This window comes from Pangasianodon hypophthalmus, chromosome 23, assembly GCF_027358585.1.
Source record: "Pangasianodon hypophthalmus isolate fPanHyp1 chromosome 23, fPanHyp1.pri, whole genome shotgun sequence".
In the NCBI taxonomy this organism is placed as follows: domain Eukaryota; kingdom Metazoa; phylum Chordata; class Actinopteri; order Siluriformes; family Pangasiidae; genus Pangasianodon; species Pangasianodon hypophthalmus.
The window spans coordinates 8946567-8967140 of NC_069732.1; the positions used below are offsets into that span (position 1 = coordinate 8946567).

Sequence of the window (20574 nt, forward strand, 5' to 3'; positions counted from 1 at the left end):
CCAAGACCATTTTGTTTGTGCCAGAGGCGTAAGATTGGCTTTGTGTTTGACTGAAGGTGGTCTTTTGTGGCATCCACAAAAACAAAAAACAAAAAAAAAAACAACAACAACAAAAAAAAATCTGTATCATGGGGCATGACAGTAACCTTAGGTTTGGGTCTATAGAGTTTCTTTTGTTCTTCTAACTGTTTCCACTATAGTGCTTCTTTTGTTCTTCTAATAGCCTGTCTACATAAATCAATGGTGAAATTTTCACATTGTGTAGACATAACTGTCAACTATTCATATATTTTTTTAAACAAGGACATTGTGTTGATAATTACCTTGATTAATAAGAAATGCTTGCAAATGTTCTTTATTTACATAATCCAAAAAAATTGAAATGTTGATCATGATCATCTACTGATGATTCATTCCAGTCCCACAGGTATTTTTCATATTCTCAATTATTTGTTTATTCTGTTGTTTATTTTGTGGAATTTTTCTCTGCTGTGAGAGTGAGTGAGAGTGACTGCGGTTCTGTGCTGCACACGACCTCAGTGAGCTTCCCTTCCATGAGCCAAGAAAAGACAGGGGGCTGTCGAGCTGGGAGCTTGCAGCTGCTGCAATAATAGGCCTAATTGCACATTTTCTTTTGTGGGGCTCAAATTAGTGGCAGAGCACAGCTACAATGCCCAAACTGCGAGTAAAAAAAAAAAAAAAAGGGGGAGACAGAGGGAGAGAGAGAGAGGCTCATGGGGGCAAACTGCTCACCAGTGCGGTCCATCACCACCACCCACAGCTCCCTGTCCACACCTGCACTCGCCCTCGCCAAAGTAAACACAGATAATAAGGTGTAATTACTTTAAAAATAATAATGAGAGCCCTCCATGTGACAATGGCCAGCCTGTTTATTGAGGGATGAAAATAACTTGTGCAGACACAGATGAGGGTTCCCCCATCAGGAGACCCTGAAAGGCTGTGCCATGTGTTAACCTTGTCTCTCAGCCTGTTCTCTGTTGCTCAGTACAGAGTGTACGAGTCAGGCAGAATCCCTCACTCTGTCTTTTAGCACATCCCCTGTAACATCCATCGGAGCAAAGTGCTCTGTTACAGCACTTTGGATCATTACCATTAAATGACTGTTGGATATTTGCTGCTATTTTGCTGTATTTCTTTTTTGGACTTACTGGTAACATTTAGTATAACACAGTGGTAATACTGGTAAGCACAAAGGTCATATTCATAATGACCTAAGAACACATTCATATCATGTGTTCATAAGGCATTATACCATTAAATAACTGTTGGATTTCTACCTCTATTTTACTGTCTATCTACTTCTATTTATTGCAAACCCTGTCTATGAAAGTGATATAAGTTATATTCATAATGAGCTATGAACACGTCTATATCATGTTATAACACATTCATAAGCCATTACACACATACACTACTTCTGAATGAACTTGTCAGTGGGTCTATGAATGCATTTAATGCTCCAGGCAACCAGGCTTAATTTCTTTAGTATTCGTGATATAATGCATTTTAAACACCGCTTATAATGCCTTCTGTTAACAATTTATAAATGTATTATAAACATTGCTATTAACTGTAATACCTTTCCATAAATAATCCTAACAGTGTGCATCATGCCTTATGAATGCATTATAACATTTTATGAATCCCAAAAACCTAGCTTTGTAGTGGCATTAGCAGTTGGAGTCACAAAACCAGGTCTTTGATTTGACATTATTTTTTATTAAGGGTATTTTTCTGGCCTGTGCATTAGCAAAGTTCTCTTCTGTGGCATTGGGGAAATATATTAGTAACACTTTCTATGAAGGCTATATGTATTATGCCCTATGAATACATCAATAAAATGTTATAATGCATTCATGAATATTCCTCAACCTCAAATGTGCACTGGACTGTTTTTTTTATTCCTTCTTGCACAGTTAGTACTTTTGTTTGTACCTTCCTGTGATATTTTATAAAGAATTTGATTGGTTCTATTTCCCAAAATATAAACAAATTAGTAGTCTAATAAACCTTTTTTGTTTTGGTAACAAAAAGAATAATGTGCCTCCAATTCCTATCTGTATTCATATCTGTATTTGTATCTGTTTACAACACATTTTTCATTCTGAATAAAGTATTTATATTTGGTTACGTCTATAGAATGGAGCAAAACCTGCGCTGCTTTTGACCTGTGCTGCTTTTGCCTAACACATTTTGATGAAATAGGCCTATTTCACATATCAGTGGAACTTCTCGACCTGGGAGAGCTTACCAGTTTATCCTGATGGCGCTGGCTAAAGCTATTTAGAGAGAAATATAGTCTGATACAGAAAAACGTAACGTGTAATAATTTTTTTTAAACATATCTTATTAACTGGACATTGCTTTTGGAAAATACTATTTAGAGTATTATTGAATTTAGGGGTTTGTAGTCCTTCAACAGCAAACAATCCACAGGCTGTCTATTATGATATTATTGTTATGATTAAGCGATTACTACCTGATCAATCTTACAACAAAGATCAGACCAAACCTTTGTCCTGTACTTTATGCCAAGCCATTTAACAGTGTTTAATAGCAGTTAACGTTACTGCAAAATACCCAGGCCTGCTAATTAGCCACAGAAGTGAAACAGTGACATTATATCAGCATGTGCTGTGATGGCTGATGGTCGCTATTACAATACAGAATGTTTAAATTACAACTACAGCGAATGCTGTTAAAGAGTGGAATATCACCTAGCTGTTTCTGTATAATTAGAAGCTATAAACCCACAGGTTCAGTTCTCTTGAACTTATTCTATTATATGCAATCATTATACTAAGAATGGTCCTTGGACAGATTTTGAATAGTTTTTTCTTTAATGGGACATGCAACAAGCTCCGACTGTGTCTTCATCCACCATCCTCAAGTAGCAAGCACTGTGATACCCAGTAATTAGAGTTTGCAGGTTTTTTTTTTTTTTTTTAACTTCATCCTCCCCCCTCCCCTAATAATATTTTAAGCATCCATATTGAGCCTTTTCACTGCATGTAATAGCTCTGGACAGTCAGGAAAGGAAAAATTAACAGAACAATTTAAGCAGATCAAGGCTTGGTGGGGCAATTAAGCACTACTGATGTTATCCTCGCCAGTGAATTACCAGCGCTCTGATAATTGTAATTAATTAATCAACTCGCTCGTTCATGCGCTCCCATTAACACAAGAACTGTAAGGTAGACTGTGCCTTGACCTTTCAGGTGTGACACACTCCTTTTCTGTTTTACTGAACAATTCATATTAGTGTTATCTGCAGCTCTGTTTTTTTTTAACAGATATGTTCGTGGCACCCACATATTTTTACCGACACTACTTAATTAGCAGAATTATAGGCTAAAAGGCTAAAAGGTCCATAAAATATGGTTTGCCTGTATGTCCTGTTAAAATGACCCATTTCTTCATTTTTGTAGCAAAAATAGTTGTGCTTATATTACAAAGATTATGGAGAGGTTACATACAAAGTTTTCAGAAATTGTAATTTATACAACGAATCCCCTATCTAAAGACATCCATTTTAAATGTTGAATGTTAAAAATGAGGTCAGTGTTTGTACCATTTGATTTGTACATATTAGATCATGAGATCAGATTTTAAGAAACAACTGTCATCAGGATAAGCTTATAGATTCATGCATATTTTTAAACTGCTAATAATTGAGATGAACATGAGATATAATTGAATATTATTGAATATAAAATAAAATAAATTTACCCATAAGAAAACCATAAAAGGTAAAAATAAAATAAAATCTATAACAGCATGTAAAATGTGCAGTTGTTGATGTGGTGAAGCTTTCTGTAAGGAGATGTGTATGTAACACTTATGAAAGGAGTCTCGGGTGTCAGGACTTTGTACTGATTAGTTTGTTTTCTGACACAGAAATGTTCCCAATGGATATTCAATGTCACATATGTAACTGTGGGAATAAAAGTCAAATTTATACAATATATGCCAATATCATATCGTGGAACTCCATATATATCCACACATCAGAGTTCCCTCTCAATACTGCTATACAATTAAAAGTGATGGTCTTATTAGCTCAATTGTTCATCCAGTGCTAAGTAGTGAACAAAACATGATAATTAAACTAAAAACAGTCTCCTGCATTCAGACAGTGTGCATATTTGAGACGAGTAAACAAAATGTGGATACCAACTGGAGATCAGGGAGATCCTCTTGAACAATGTGGCATTGGGCTTTGAGATCCTGGGAGGCCTGGCGCAGACACAGAGAATGTTACAAGCTCAACGAGGAAACAATTAATCATCTGTGAGTGGCTGTCTGCTAACAAGACAACAACAATGTTCCAAATCTCTCCCTGAGGCCAGATTCAAATCCAGAAAACTGCTCAGGCACACGGCCCCTCACACACACAGACACCCAGACAGAAACACATGAGCATATGCACGCACGCATGCACACACACACACACACACACACACACACACACACACACACACATGCAGGTGCTTAACAGTGTGTGAGCCTGTGATCAAGTGTATCATGATAGATTCTTTGAAGTGGTACTGTTTTTTTGGCTTATTGTTATGCACATTGTCTCATCATTGTACTTGAAACTTTTCAAATAAAATAAACAATCTCTTCGTGCTGCATTTTCTCACTCCCAGTACCAACATGGGAAAGCTGAAATGTCACATTAATCAAGTTAATTCAGAAAGAAGAGCATGCATAGTTTAGAAAGTGAATTGTGGATTGATGAGGTGTTTCTTTCTGTCTTTAGAAACCCTTCATCTTCAATTTAGCCATGTGTCCTGTGAGTGACGAACTCCCCTGAAATGAGTCAACACAGGCAACGCCTACTGAGCTACGATGGAAAATGTCAATTTTCATACGGCTGGTTTTGGGAGTGTGGAATTAAAGAAATACATAAGCAAACAAAGAGCTGGTGTGTGTTTCAAGATGGGGTGTCTGGTCAGCATCACCCTGGCCGTCAAAATGAGGAGTGACACAGGTTACTGCAGGGCTTCCTGCTGAGGAACACTGTTTCTGCTAGGAGGCAGAAATAGAGCTTTGAATCATTGCTTGCTTGGCAACTCACATATTCTTTGACTAAGAGAAGCATATGGCTTTTCACTCTTTCCTTTGTCGTATATGGCTCAGATTTCATCAAAGCCTCACTATGATTCTAAATAGTTTTTATTATTATTATTATTATATATCAAACCACATACTGTGATAGACATATAATTTTATAAGCTGTATGGGTGAACCATGACTGTGGTGTTTTTAAATTTAAACTTTATTTTTAAAATTATTTTTCAACATCAAATCATGCATTTAGCATGACATGACAATTAAACATGCATTTAGCCTTTAAATGTTACTCCATCTCAGTAAAATATCTATTTTTTTTTTTACAAGGTTTCTTTGCTGACAATAGCTGCATTTAAATACAGTTACATGAGGAACAGGACTGAGTTTTTAGCATAGAATTAGCAAATACACACAATTTAGTTAACTAGCATCCATGCTAATGTCATGTGGACATAAAGTACACTTTAATGTTTTACTTAAAATTATTATTATTATTATTATTATTATTATTATTATTATTATTTTAAAACAATATAATTTCACTATAATTTGGGTAACATGGTTGTACATTAAAAGTGACCTCTTCAGTCAATATCACAATATCATCGAAAATAAAGAAGAAACGATTGAGAGAACTTACTAATTTTCCTTCCGTGATCTTATGCAACTTCCTGTTGTGACTTGTGTCTTGTGGTATATTCCAAATATTTCATGGGGTGAATGTATTCAAGTAATAGGATTGTGTGAATGTTGTGGGACACTAAAATATACATTTATGACTCATGTAAAAGGATATTTTCTGCCTCAAGTGTTACATGGATTCACATATTAATGCAAAAATAAGTATTTTAATGACTATATTGTATAATGCTGTTTTCTAAATGCTATAGAGGTTTTATTTTTATTTGTGACACAAATGTCATCCCAATCATGTAATTACCCAAATATGTTCCATAATAACCAAGATAAATCAGAGACTAAAGTAATATAATCAGAGAATATTGTTAGTTTAGAGTTTATAATCTATCGTTTCCTCTCTATATCTGCATGCTGGCATATCTGTTGATGGCCCAGAACCTAACGTAGAGAAACGTCACAGCGACAAGCAGCATGCCTCCTTGGTGATGCTTGTTTTCTGTTTTGGAAACTTGAGGAGTGAATGCATTTGTTATCTCAAAGAAAAAAAAATACCCTAACCCTAACAAAAGCTTATAGCATAAAGCAATGCAGCAATCAGTGGGTTAAATGAGAAAATTCTACTGAATACATATAGAAATTAAATATCTAAATACAAAATCAAAGCCATAAAACTGCAAATAAAATCAAAATTGAGCTTAATCTGATGCCAACCTTTAATTTTAATTAATAATTCAATTTTTGACACTTGCTTTACTACAGAGAACTACAAAATTCACAGAACTACATATTGATAAGCACACAATTGATATGTATATGTAGAAATAGTAGTTTCGTTTCCTCACTGGTTTACATAATGTTTTTTGTTCCAGTTCTATTTCATGATAAAGTCAACCTCAGGATTCATTAATAGGAGAGTTGCTTTTGCAGACAAACATTAACAAATAATTTGTCCACTGCGGTCCTTCACATTTCACCAAGACAACAAACGGAAACTGTAATTCACCCATGAGTTTATCTATCTATGTTACAGATCTGTTAAACATGGCGGTATGGTTTCTGGAAGAGGAAAAGGAAAAGACTTAAAGATTTTCTTGTGTCCTCATTTTGTTCAAAGAAGACTGAGTGCCTTCATTTCCCACAATGTTCCTGAGCGGCCCCTGTGATCAACAATTATGAGAATGAGTAGGAATTTGAGGGGCAAGCATGCAGTACACAGGGGAGCAGAATAGCCAAGAGCCTTTCTTGCTCTCCGGTCAGCTCTCCATGTCTGCGGGCAGCATCTGGGTCCATTTAGCGGCCTTGTTCTGCCTCGTCTCGGATTGCGGATTTCAGTGTGCGTCCTTGTTTTTTTGAAAAAGGCTAAAGCCGGCTGGTCTGGACCTTCTCAAACTGCCCCAGTGCATCCGCCCGTCCCTCCAGAGGGGCAATTTTAGCCCATCCCCAGATGCCCCTCAGCATGTTTAGTGTAGCTCCTCATTTGAAATGAAAGATGCTGAACAGATTCATTCAGAAGCCAGTCTCCTTAAGCCTTTTTGAGTAGAGAGGAGTGGGTGGGCGTCGGCGGGCAAGCAAGGGCTGCTACAAGTGTGTATGTGTGAGCGTATGTACTTGTGTGCGAGTGTGTGCATATGGACAGACGGTGCAACTATGCAGTGAATAGCATCAGTGTGGCGAAGCAGTCATGACACTAGGCAGTGCTCCTCATCACGCTACCGCTGTGGCTTTGAAAGGGCTCAGTCAATCTGCTCCGAGGTCAGGTTTTAGCAAATGATCTATCTAAGCAGAACGACTGCTCACTAGATTTATTCATATTTAATCATTGACTACTGTCAAAGCTGTTTATCGCAGCCCTCACTGAAGGAAAACCAGAGCAAGTCTGACTTGTTAAGTAACTTGGCAGGATGTTATTCAAGCACCGATTTATTTTCATGTAAACAAAAAGACTGTCAAGACTTTTTATACTCATTCAGTTCATGTCAGTGCCACATCCATCCACGACATACATTTGTATCTTTTTTTTAAATTCTGTTTGACATCTTTTTGTTTGGATGCACATAAAAGAATCAGTATGAAAGGCTGTGTTATAATTTAGCATCTATAATCCTAATGTACCACTTTGCTACATTAAATGCTTTTCACTAAATGCTTTCAACATCTGGATAGACTTTGACCAGAACAACATAAATCTTAAAAAAGCTGTCATAATTATGATAGTGGAAAAAATATATATTTGTCAGTACATCATTAATACATTGTGATGAAATGATTGAAAAACAACAAGCTTTAAGTAGTCCTTATGTGACTGTGACAAAACATGATTATTGCTAAGGCTACATAAATGTCTCGAACAATGCCATAACAGTGCTATAACAGTATCTTGCTAACTATAGATTAAATGCACTGTTAGACATTAAAAAGTTTATTATTTTAAATGTATTATTATATTATGTATTAATTATGGTCAGAATGCTGTGACTAACCTAGTTTATAAACTTGGAACATGCCTATATAAAGTAATACTATACAAATACTTTAAAGTAACCTGTAAAACTCTTCGACTGCCATCAATAAAAATCAACCCTTAATCCGGATTAAATCAAAGTTTATTTATTATTCCAATTACAAACTTTATACCTTAAAATGATCAGGACTGCATATTAGCCATCATTTAATCCTGGTTTGAGATTTACAGAAAACTTTAAATCTGTTGCTCCATTATGTTAAACTCAGATTAAAATTTTAGCATGTTAGGTTGATTTGTGCAAACCGAAAGCACTCCAGATACCAGAGCCCTACTGTTTTCTCAATTCTGATTGGTCAGAAAGTATTGATTAATTTTATAACAGCAGCTCTGACAGGAGTGCCAGCTGTAATTCAAATCACAAGTAAAAGCACTCGTTCTAATACATTATCATTTCTATAGCAGTAACAGCTCATTCACAGGGACTTGTATGGCTAACACTTGTATGGCTAACACTTCACATAAACAGATTAAAAACACATGTATGGTAAAGGTTTCTGAGAGGAGAGGTTTATTTAGCATTTATGGAAGGAGTCTCCAGTGTCTGCGCTTTGTACCAGTCAGAGGTAAAGCTATAACACAGGGCACAGGAAGTCTTTGAGACAGAGAAAGACAAGTGAGCAAAAGACTGCTATAATGTGATTATAGGAACTAACTCGTTTCACAGACACTTACATAACAGCAAGGACAAATACAATAATAATAATAATAATAATAATAATAATAATAATAATAATAATAAAAGATTCTTATGTGGCCATTATTTAAAGAAAAGGACACAAAGAATTTGCAAAAGACTACAAAGTTAAGTCATGTCAGTCCTTTTCATCAACAGACCACATGCAAACTAATGATTAACTTGTCAACATGTCAAAGAGACACAACTTTTCTGAGCCACATCCCTGTGTGTCTGCTACTTTAACTAGAGGGTATTTAACCCCAGAGACCTCAGCAGTCCCTATTCACTGACTATTAATAGACTGGCTAAAAGCAACAAAGTGGTCCAATCACTTGTTTTCAAGTGGCTCTATTTTTAAAGCACCGAATTTAAGCAACTAAAAATAGACACATCCTCTTTAAAAGATGCCTGTGTTCCTTTGGGAGGAAGGGATGACCCCAGGCAAAGACGTGGCAGAGGTCACAAGGTCTATCAATATTACCCTGACACTCAGGAGAGCTGGACCTGAGATTTGACAGCCAAATTCAAACAGTCAGTTTTCCCCTATTACTCTGATTACGAATAATTCAGATTGCCTTTTTTGTTCTTAGTAAACAAATAATCATTTCTTTGTGCTTACTGAATATTCATTCTTGAAAAGGACATACATAGATAGTTGTGTGGCATTTCCATGCGAATGGCACATTAAATGCCACAAACAATAACTGGTGCCCAAGGAAACACTTGAAAATGTCACATTGTTGTTGGAGTTATCAAATCAAAATACAAATTATAAAATGCCTTTAATGTGGGTTTAAGGAATTCATTAGTTCGTAAACATTATTTCAAGGCATATTAGACAATAATGGATCAAGTGGGTGCCATCAATATTTTGGAGCCAAGAAAACATTTTTTTTTTTGAGGCAGAGGAAGCCTGCTGTGAAAAACACTGTGGTTCATGCTGCTGCTCTAGAAGCCGATGAAGGCAGCAGTGAAAAGCCATGAATTATTTTGAGCGCAAAAAAACATTTTCTTTGAAGATGATCTACCATTAGAGACCTTTCTGCTCCTGTCAAAATTGGTCTTATGCTTTGGAGAATGTTAACCTTTGCTTTCGCCATCATGGAATTCCTTTTTTCCACCACAATGCAAATGGCAGTGAGGAAAGAATGAAACGAGGTGGAGGAATCTTTTAGAACAAAGGAAGTGGAAGCGAAAAAGTGGACTATGAAATTCAAGCATCAGATGAAACTCTTTGGGTTACTACATATTACTGCTTTGGAATGGCATAATATATATCTTGTAAACAAAAGAAAACACATATATTGTTCTTTATTTGAGCTTTTCTAGTGAATAGACTATATTTTAGCACAAAGAAGTGTAATAAGATCTTCAGAATATAGCCTGTTGAAAATTCCAGCTCCATCACTCAGCATCTATTCAATGACTTCAAGATTTTATTCAACTTGTTGTGTTATAGCACTTGTCCACCACACAGTATAGCATAGCACGGTAACAAATCCATGATCTTTGTTATTTTCATTGCCAAGTGAGCCATATGTAGCAACCCAGAGGTGTAAGACAGTTCCAAATACTTATTTGTGTCAAATAACATTGTTTTGCACAGTAATTGCACTATAATGATGTTCACAAAAGGTCAATGAAGCCATCATTATAAATGTCAACTGAACACGTTCCTTAGTTTGGTTACTCACATTTTATCAGCTACCAGTTGCTATGGTGAGAAACGGTATTAACCAGTCAGGATCATGCAATTTTCCTGTTTCTGTTTGAAAGCTACTAGGCAGCTAGCTACACTGGCAGTGTAGAGATACTGAGGTGACTGTTGAAGTACTGGAAGTTTATTGCAGGAGAAGAAAAAGTAGTGTAGATCTGCTTTTATAATGTTATTTCCCTCTATTACTAGCATAGTATTTTAATCCTTTTCAATGGAACTGCCATAAAGGTATTTTTTCATGCAAAGTTATTAATATGGCAACATTGGTTGATGGTCAGTTGTGCCTTAAATGGTTAAATAACAAATTTGTGCCATCATCGCTCCTACTACTGTCTGGCATTCACCCAAAATGCATGAGCATGTCACACTTCTCAAATTAACTGCACAGATAATGCAATGAGTTTATTTTAGATAAAATTAATTCCCACTCCACTGGTAGTAACAGTGCAGAATTTTTTAAAAAATTCCTGTACCAATTCTTGCTGACCATGGCAGAATGCTATATTCCTGTTTATGATGTTGGGTGGCTTCTGATGAGGACTACAAACAGCATCATTTATTTAAAAGCTGAAATGCAGCCTGATGTTTCCATAGCACCAAGCATGCATGATTTAGAAACAGGCTTGGTTTATTCAGTAGAAATTTCTAAATAGACATGATTGTGTATTTGTTCTTCTTTGTATTAGTTAATCAGCCAAAAGTATAAAATTGCTCCCATGACACATCATTTCTGATATCTGACTCACAAGAGTAAATGCTATTTTAATTAATGCACAAAAGATTTGAATCCTGAGTGCTGTTTTCTCAGTATAATTTACTTTATTTTATAACACAGCATTATAAACAGAACTTTTGTTGTCTGATGGTTTCAGGATAATGCAGCAGTTTCTTCCTTTTTTTAAGCCTTACACCAGAATAAAGGGTCAGAAATCTTAATGCACAACACTGCACTCAGGTGCAGCTCCATTCAGCCGACCGATTCCGCCCCTTTTACATTAATATGTATGTTTTTAATGATACGTAATGATGGCTACTGAAATGTTGGGGTAAGTCAAAAAAGACTGGAGTTGCCACGGCAACCACCTGGGCTGTGGTGTGCAGGGTGCACGTGGTCATGCTGCACACATTATTGAGGCTGCTTTAAACACAGAGAGGCACATGCGCTCTGTAATTGCCTGTGCCATTCAGCTGCTGTGCTTCATGTGACTCTGGTCCTGGATGAATATGGCTGCACTACAGCTATTAAGGGATAACTATTAGAGAATTGTGGCTCCAGCTCCTTATCCGAACCTCATTTGGTTGCTTGTAGGGGTTCGAATAATAATGGGAAGATTGTTAGATTAAGTCAAACAAGAAAAGAAAAAAATATTTCATGTTACGGGGAGCATGATGATAAAAGCTAGCATTTTCTATTGTATCGTACAATTAGTGTTATTGCATGTTGTGTTTGTAGCAGGCAGTTAACACAAAAAGAGTATAATGGCTGTGTAACTGCTGGATTCATACCACAGATAAAGATTATAATAATTTCATACTGACGTTCATGCAATTATCAGGATTTTAGAATGCTACATGTGGAAAAAACATTAGAGACATAAAAATGTTGTCAACGTAAACATTACCGTTAACTATTTATATCATGTTTATTTATATGTAGATCATCTACCTCTGACACCAACAACCTTCAGGCTTATAAGTTAATTTACCAGTAGAGCATCTGAATAATAGATAATAGATAGACAGAATAGAATAACAGATATAAATACATAAATGAACAAAGAAAGAAAGAAAGAAAATAGGCAAATTAATTTCCAAATATCTGAATTATTATTATTATTATTATTATTATTATTATTATTATTATTATTATTGCTATTTAAGGGACTAGTTTGGCCAAGGTTTACTCTGAAAATATTTGGGTGACACTGATCTGTTAAAAACAACATTATTGTAACTCGTGCAAAACTAAAGAATCAGATGTTTAACTTTAAACTTGTCTTCGCTGATCCACAATATCTGGGGTAAGGAGATAGTGCTAAAAAAATTGGGCAAGTTTAATTTTTTCCTATTCATTTAAAAATATATACACAAAACACTAATTAATTTTATCTGTGCGATGGTTCTAATATTAAATGTTTAGTTATTACTCCTTATGTTTTCATACTAGATGAAGAAATAGGCTGACCATTTTTTTTAATAACCATTTACACTGTCAGCCCTGTCAACCACAGCTGTAATCTTAATCTTTCTTTCCTGTCATATGAATTGAGTCAGGTGAATTGCTACAAATTTGCTAGTTAGTATTGCAGTGTAAATTTTAGTGCAATATCTCTCTTCAGGTTGATCTCTGCAGGATTTTGAGAATGTAGACGTTGTACCCATTGACACTATTTGTATCTGTTTAGTGCTATCTGTATCTGTATTTAGTTTTATACCCAAAGTGGGTGTGTCCTAAACCTGACTTTTATTATTAACATAATTGCTCTCGTCTAGAGATGTACACAAGACTTTTAAAGCTCGTAGTTCAGAAGACTACCCCAAACTGATGAGTAGGAAGTTCAGGTTGAGGGGGTGTTTACTTTGGCTTTTAATGGTTGGAGTTTGGGAAGAAGGTTGGGACCTTGATTCACACCCAGCATACACAGTAAAAGCATTGTACATCAACTCATGTTCACATTAATGAATGTTATCTTTCTTTTGTGAGCTTCATACTGTATGTGACTGCTACCTCGCTCCTGCATGAAAGTAAAAACCTCCCACTCAAGAGACTTTTTTCTCAAGTTCCTTTAGTCTCAACCAGATTTCTGGCAAGCTGAAGAGAAACTGAATAGTGTGCCTTCTATCTGAATCTGTATTAAAATACATTCAGAACACATTATCTGCTCAGTCCAAATAATGCTTTTGGTTGCAGCTCTAGTAGAAATATAACTGTGTTAACAGTAAAGTGGTTTCGATCATCTGATTCAGATGATAAATATATAGCGTCTTATTGTTAGCCGGACACGAGCAGTTTGCTGCATTTTCCGCCACCTCCTGGGTGTAGAGACATCAGTGCATCAGGGACTGAATTACTTCCCCTTCATTCGCTATGAGTTCGAGAGGCATCGCATGGGTGTTTTGAAATCAGTCAATCCAGACATGATGACATCCCTGCTGACTAGGAGATCAGACCTCCCTCTCCATTTTTGATGAAAAATTCTTGAAGTGTGAAACTCCATAGTCTCATGGGGGTTAAAACTTTGTAAAGATGGCATGCTGGGAAAATAGTAGGCCGTTCCCATGTTCATTCAGCCTGGACTGAGTTGTGCACTCAGAGAAATCTAAAACAGCCAGTGTCTTTTCTGCAGGGTTGTCAGTGACAATGACAGGCCCAGGGCTTATTGAAGGTGCTCTCTCCTCACCTATCATGGAAAAAGACTGTTACCCTAAGCTATGACAATAATAAATCTGTAAATAGTGTTTTTCTGCTATCTTGTAGTGACAGTGTTTACCAGCACAGGATAAAAGCCTCCTTTTTGTTTAAGAAGCCTCATGGATGCAGTTTACTCAGCCATACTCATTTCACAGAAGGAAAGTAAATGGACTTTGTTATTATACCTTAGTACTTTAGCTGAGTATAACTGAAAATGAATACTTCAATTTATTTGGCTCACACACTAACCCCGCCCCTAAACCTAACCCTAACCATCGCAAGGAAAACAACACTTCAGGATGTGATGTTATATGGAAATAATCAACTATGAGGTGCTGTGATGCAGTTACCACCCTGAAGTTGTTTACCCTTCTACAACAGCATGTCCTGAAGTGTTTTATTCCTCTTACACCTCAGCAATTTACCAACAACTAAAAATTTTTATTAATTTAAGAATGATCCATCAATACGTTTTATCAGTTTATCATTACATTTAATGTTGTGGAACATTCGGGACACAAGTTATCACTTATGTTATAGCAGCTATACACAGTCATTCCCTCACCGGTTTCTCTTTTTTCTCTCTCCTGAAGTTAATAAGACAAAAAATACAGCTTAGCATGTTATCGAGAAACTGTAAAGCATTCCTCTGTCCTGGAGATTTTCCCTGTGATGGAAAGTGCTTACAATCAAGACTCTTTCATAAATATTTCTCCTTTCATGAAGCTTCACCATATCAGTGATTATGATTTTTTTTTTTTTTTGTTAAATAAGACATTGCATAAATCTGTTTATTTTTAGGCTAAAATTATGTGAAATGTCCACCATACACGTATCTGTAGATTTTCTGTTACCATAGAAATGATAACATATTAGTACAAGTGCATTAATATAAACTGTGCAGCTGGCACTATTGTCAGAGCTGTTGTAGAAAACTAATCGACACCTTCTGACCAATCAGATTTGAGAATTCAACCGCTGTAAAAAGATAGTAGGTTTCTTACGAGAAAAACAGCAGGAAGATGGAATCTGTACATGACCTGATGAAACACTAAGTCATAAATGCTGTTACACTTATTTAGTAAGCGTAACAGCCAATGTGTTAAAAAAAAGGCTAAAAAAATCCACCTTCTGAATTACATAGCACTATCTATAACAGTTTCAGGATGTTAGGCCCACAGAGACAGATGGATGAATGTGCTGGTCCTGTGCCATGTTAGTTGATGGTTGGAAGATGTTCTGCATTGATTTGATTATTTAAGTTTTGCTGCGGACGCCCTACATGACTTTGGTAGCTCTCTTTTTTGTGTAGCTGTTTTCTAGTAGGCAGGGCATTGCTAATCAACCATCATAAGCCTCATCCTCTGACAGGGCCTTCTCTGTTCGCCCTGAGAGAGATGGTGAAATGTACACGTTCTTACAAAACTCATTACAGATGTATTCTATATTAAATACAGCTGGGCATTATAATGCAGTTTATATAATTTCAGGATCATTACAAGAGTAGCACTACTGTGCAATGCTACAAATTGTCCTAGTTTTTAGGCAAAGTTTAAATAGGATTTTTTTTTTTTTTTTTTTTTTTTTGCGAAAGCATAGAATTTAGCATGTTTTAATCACTGGGCTCAGCAGAGAGGCATTGTGGCCCGCCGCCCACTCTAAAGCAGCATGTTGCTGTTCTCAAACATCAACTTAGTTAATAAAGCAGTTCCTCTTGACTGCGCAATATGCCTGATTTTGCATTCTGGAGGCGTGCAAGTTCTCGGTTTCTTTGGATTTCATCAGTAACGAAATTAATTAGAGTGGCCACGAAAAATGTAATCATTGCTCCCTGGAAATTGAAATAAATTAGAGATGCACGAATTGGGGACTGCTCATTAGTGCTGACCTCGTGTAATTACTGTATCCATTTGTGAAATTCATAACGGAATTGAGGCAACTTTGAACTTAGCTTAAATAAAGCCTAGATTACACAGTCCCCAGGGTTTCCCATGAATGTTCAAATGGACTGTTTGATGAGGGGTATTTGTCTGTGTGTGTGTGTGTGTGTGTGTGTGTGTGTGAGTGATTGTGAGAGTGGAAGAGAGAGAGTGATTGTTGGGGTTGAGGTTGGTGGAAATATAATACTCACCATGATGATGCTAAGTTTGAACTAGCCTTGTGATCAGGATCAATAGTTAAAGAACAGGGTCCATACAGTATAGGTACAGCTGTGGATGTACATAAAGTCACCATATTAAGGCAAATGTTTTGTTGCTCTGTGTAATCACTTTTTACTTTGTAATTCCAATTGTTTTTAAAGGGGAGCGCAAGCATTTTGCCATGTACAGTGCCTGAAGTAATGACATTTGACAGTCAGATTGGAGCCACTTCAATCAAGATTGTTATAGATGAATAGCCTGTTATGTCAATTTGTTTTGTCATTCACTTAAGCCCTGCGCCTAGAACTGAGACCGGACTGTGTATTTAGATGTTTTGTACATCATAATTTTAGGCTGATAATTACAGCCGAACAAATCACTCAAGTGTCAAGTGTTCACAATGAAAATATGTGCTACCTTTTTTTGTTTCACTGCGAGAAGCAGTAATCAGTGACGGATACCCACTCATCATATAATAATGCAATGCTGGGGTGTGCTGGAGCTGTGTCTAGCCTGGAAGGCTGTTTGTGTCCCACTACAAGGCTGATCCCCTTTCAGGAATTTGTGGCCTTTGAATATCTAGATGCCCTGTTCATACTATGAACTGCTGCTTTAATCATAAAGACTTTCCAGCAGGCCCATCCACAATATGATCATATCAAACATCCTTTCAAAATGCTTAAACCAGTTTTACACTGTGTGATTACAGCAGTCTTTTAAGATTATTACTTGTCACATTGTATGAGATGATCCCAATAAAATCTTGGCTGAATTCTATAACAGACTGTGTGATCGTGTGTTCTCCATGTCAGATTATACAACGAAGATCCTCTAACGATAGAGCTGAGATTAAAGAAAATTACTCTGCTCTGTTTACTGTCATCCTATAATATCCTCCTACTGGTGGCTTTTAGATGAGCTTCATAGCAGTGGTCAAGATTTTAATAATAATAAAAAAAACAGAATTCCAGAATTTTGTCATCGACTATTTTTTGTCGCAATCTCACTAAATTGGCTGTGAATGATCTTGTCACATAAAGTGTTGTCAACTCACAACCAAACAATTCTTTTACGATGTGCAGTTTTTGTCAGTGACAGCAAAATCGGGCCATACACTGTAAAGGCAGCATACCTGCTGTTTGATTTTACAGTATACAGTTGTAAAAGAGTAATGATTTATGAGCCCACTATCTGGTCTCACCCAGAAGTGGATAGATTCCTCTCAAGGTTTCTTCTTCATGTAGTCTCAGGGAGTTTTTCTGTGCCACTGGCTTGCTCATTAGGGATCTCCAGATTTCTGTAAAGCTGCTTTTGTGACTAGGCCTGATGATTAAAGTGCTATACAATTAAAACTGAATTGAACTGAATACTGACAATGGATTGGCCACCTTGAGTGACTGCCCTTTTTTTTCGAAGGTCAGATCTATTTTTAGTATTTATTTTCTTGTCGGAGATGGTGGATACGTCACACTTTATTTGTTCAAACAGCTGTTGATAATTGTGTGATCGAGCTGTTAGGCAATGTTTTCCATCAGTTTGAACCAGTAACACTTCACTGATCTGCAGCTTGTGTTAGAACACTCCTGGTATAAAATGTAGTTTGGTTTTATTTGCTATAATTGACATGGATTTCCAAGTTTGACACCCATTTGACACTCACCAAGTTTGACAAGATGTCACAGAGAAGTGGGACAGAGTGATTGGGATGACACCTTCACCAGGGTTTTTAGAGATGTCACTGTCACTATTATCATAAGGCTTTATGGTGCTGCTGTGCAAATGCACAGCCAAACGTGAATGGTTCACTTTTCACATTTCCCTAATTGATTTAAACAGCACAGTGTTTTGGCTTCTCTGTTTGTGACGCTCATCATTTGAAATGCAGAACACATGCTATTTATGCCCAAAGATAAAGTAACTTTTGTTATAATTGTTGTAGTCAGTAGGGAGTATGATCATGTCGCTTGATAATATTATGCACATATGTAAATGGATCAATTAGGTATTTAGACATGACAGTTCGGTATCATAATTAAAAGGTCTGATGTTCCTTTTTGACTGTAAAGGTTAATTAATGTGCTAGGCTGGCTTGGGGGAGGGAGAAATACAAAAGCACAAAACTATATTTTATTTCTTAAATACACCTGTTTTTATACTGCTGCAAAACACTTTTATTTAAATAATAAAAATGTTCTTGTCAAAGTCAGTTTCTTGTGATACACTGAAGGGTATAGCTCAACGCTTATCCTTCAATGTCAAAGGTACCAGGACCCTCCTGTTTATATCCCTCTTAATGCCATTAAAAGCATTAAAGGTGACTTGTTATTTCACACTAGCATATTTGTTCCTTATAATAAACTGCCATTTTAATATCATGTTAAGGTTTGGAGAGCTTTTTTTTTCAACTGGGCAAAGAAATTAGTTCAATTATGGAATGATTTGCGTCTACCCCAGACCCCCCTCCACAATCTCTGCAATTCATAATTGGGTGAAATATAGTTAATAAACATGCAGGCTGAAATAAATGTGCCAGCCGCTCAACTGTACTCCTGCCAAAGAGATAAAAAGGAAGAAAGGCTCGAGTGTTGACAGGTCCATAAATGCAGGTCTGGAAAAGCACTAGAGTGAAACGCTGTAGTAATATAATATTCATTGCCTCATTAAAAGGGAAAACCTGTTGGGGCTGTCGTGTTTCGAAGAAGAATGGTCTTAAGTAAAATGCACACTGTTGTATTTCTTTCTCTTTTCTCCTCATAATCTTCTTTGCTAAATAAAATGTTCAGTGTCTGGAGTTTAGTGTTCCTTCGTTAGGTTCCTTCTTTCATTTTTGTCTTTATCACTACTCATAAATCATGTGTAAGCATCTCATTAGTAGGTATCTACAAAATATATCTTACTTATACAAGACTGAGCCTCTTTGTTAAAGAAAAAAAGAAGCTTTTTTCCCCCCTTGCTAAGGTTTTTTAGTCACTTTTCAGGCCTTCAACCAAAAAAATCTAATATTAAAATATACTATTACTCATTATAAAATTAATAAAATAATAGATTATATATCAAAGTCATTCAGCTGGCCTTGTGTGAAAGGACACACACCCACACTCTTTAAATCAACCCAATTAAAGGTATAATTAGTGAGTTGATTGAACACAGCCAGGCTTGATTACCACAAGTCTTGCTCAATATGAACCTCACTTATGTTGACCCTTCACATCTGAGTCAGGTTTTAAGCACAAATGTTCAACAAGTACTTTGAACATTTGTGCTTAAAAACAAGAGATCCTAAAAAAAGGAGCTGACAGTTTGCAAAAGGTAACCAAGCCATTTCTAAAGCTCTGGGACTCTACCATGCCGAAGTGAGAGCCACAGAATCCAAGGATGCATGGTAGAGGATCTTCCCAGGGATAGGCTTGCAAGCCAGAATTATAGCCTACTCTAGAGAATCACATACTTTTCAAACTGCCTAATTGTACAGAAAGAGGTCCTTTGACTGAAAAACAACCAACTACATTTACTGACCGCTAACTGTTTCAAACAAAACCTTCTAATAACTTTAAAAGCGTGATGCTGTATTTTTTCAAAAGTGCACATACACAGAAATGCAGAGCCAATCAGATCACAACCTACAATATTCTGAGTGTAAGTGTACTACTAAGTGTACAAAACAGGTCAGATGCTCTGTGGACTGTGGGTGGAGTGTCTGAGAGGCTGAGAATATTCCAAAAATGGAAAGCTTGCTAAAATTTCTCCACAGATCTGTAGGTCAGTGTTCATGTCTCCACAATCAGCAAGAGACAAAAACAAGCTTCATGGGAGAGTAGCAAGGCGGAAACCAGTGGTAACCGAGAAGAATATAAATGTTCATCACACATTCACCAAGAAGCATTGGATGGACTCCCAAGCCTTTCGAAGGATTATTCTATGCATAGATGAGACAGAAGAGGAACTGGATCTATTGTATCTGGAGTTAAGCAAACATAGTCCTACAGTAAGAACATGGCAGTGGAAATGTGGTGGTGTTGGGGGGGGGGTGAATGCTAACTCAGGACATGGATGACTTGCTATAATTGAAGAAACCATTAATTTAACTCTGTATGAATATCACGTTATTCATGCATAAGCTGAAGCTAAAGCATAGGTCATGTATTACATCATGCAAAAAAACTAATATGCTTCAGAACTGCCTACCATGTGGAACATTTTGACACAGTGTCTGAAATCACTCACTCTCATTTACTATTTCGTACCTCAGGTGTCAAAATAAGGGAAAAACAGTGGTTTTGTTATGCTATAGGGGCATTTTGCTGGCTTTGCGTCCATTTCACTGCAAATCAGTACAAAGTCCTTCTGACGGATCACCTTTATCTTATG

The 20574-nt window shown here is 36.5% G+C and overlaps 1 protein-coding gene across 1 annotated transcript in view; it reads left to right on the forward strand.

Moving 5' to 3' along the window:
• Positions 1-20233, forward strand: part of chrac1 (chromatin accessibility complex subunit 1) — a 99321-nt gene extending 79088 nt beyond the window's left edge. The window contains exon 4 of the mRNA XM_053228370.1: positions 20223-20233. The gene's annotated coding sequence lies outside the window, so the exon portion shown is untranslated. The remainder of the gene's footprint in view (positions 1-20222) is intronic.
• The last annotated feature ends 341 nt before the right edge of the window (positions 20234-20574 follow it).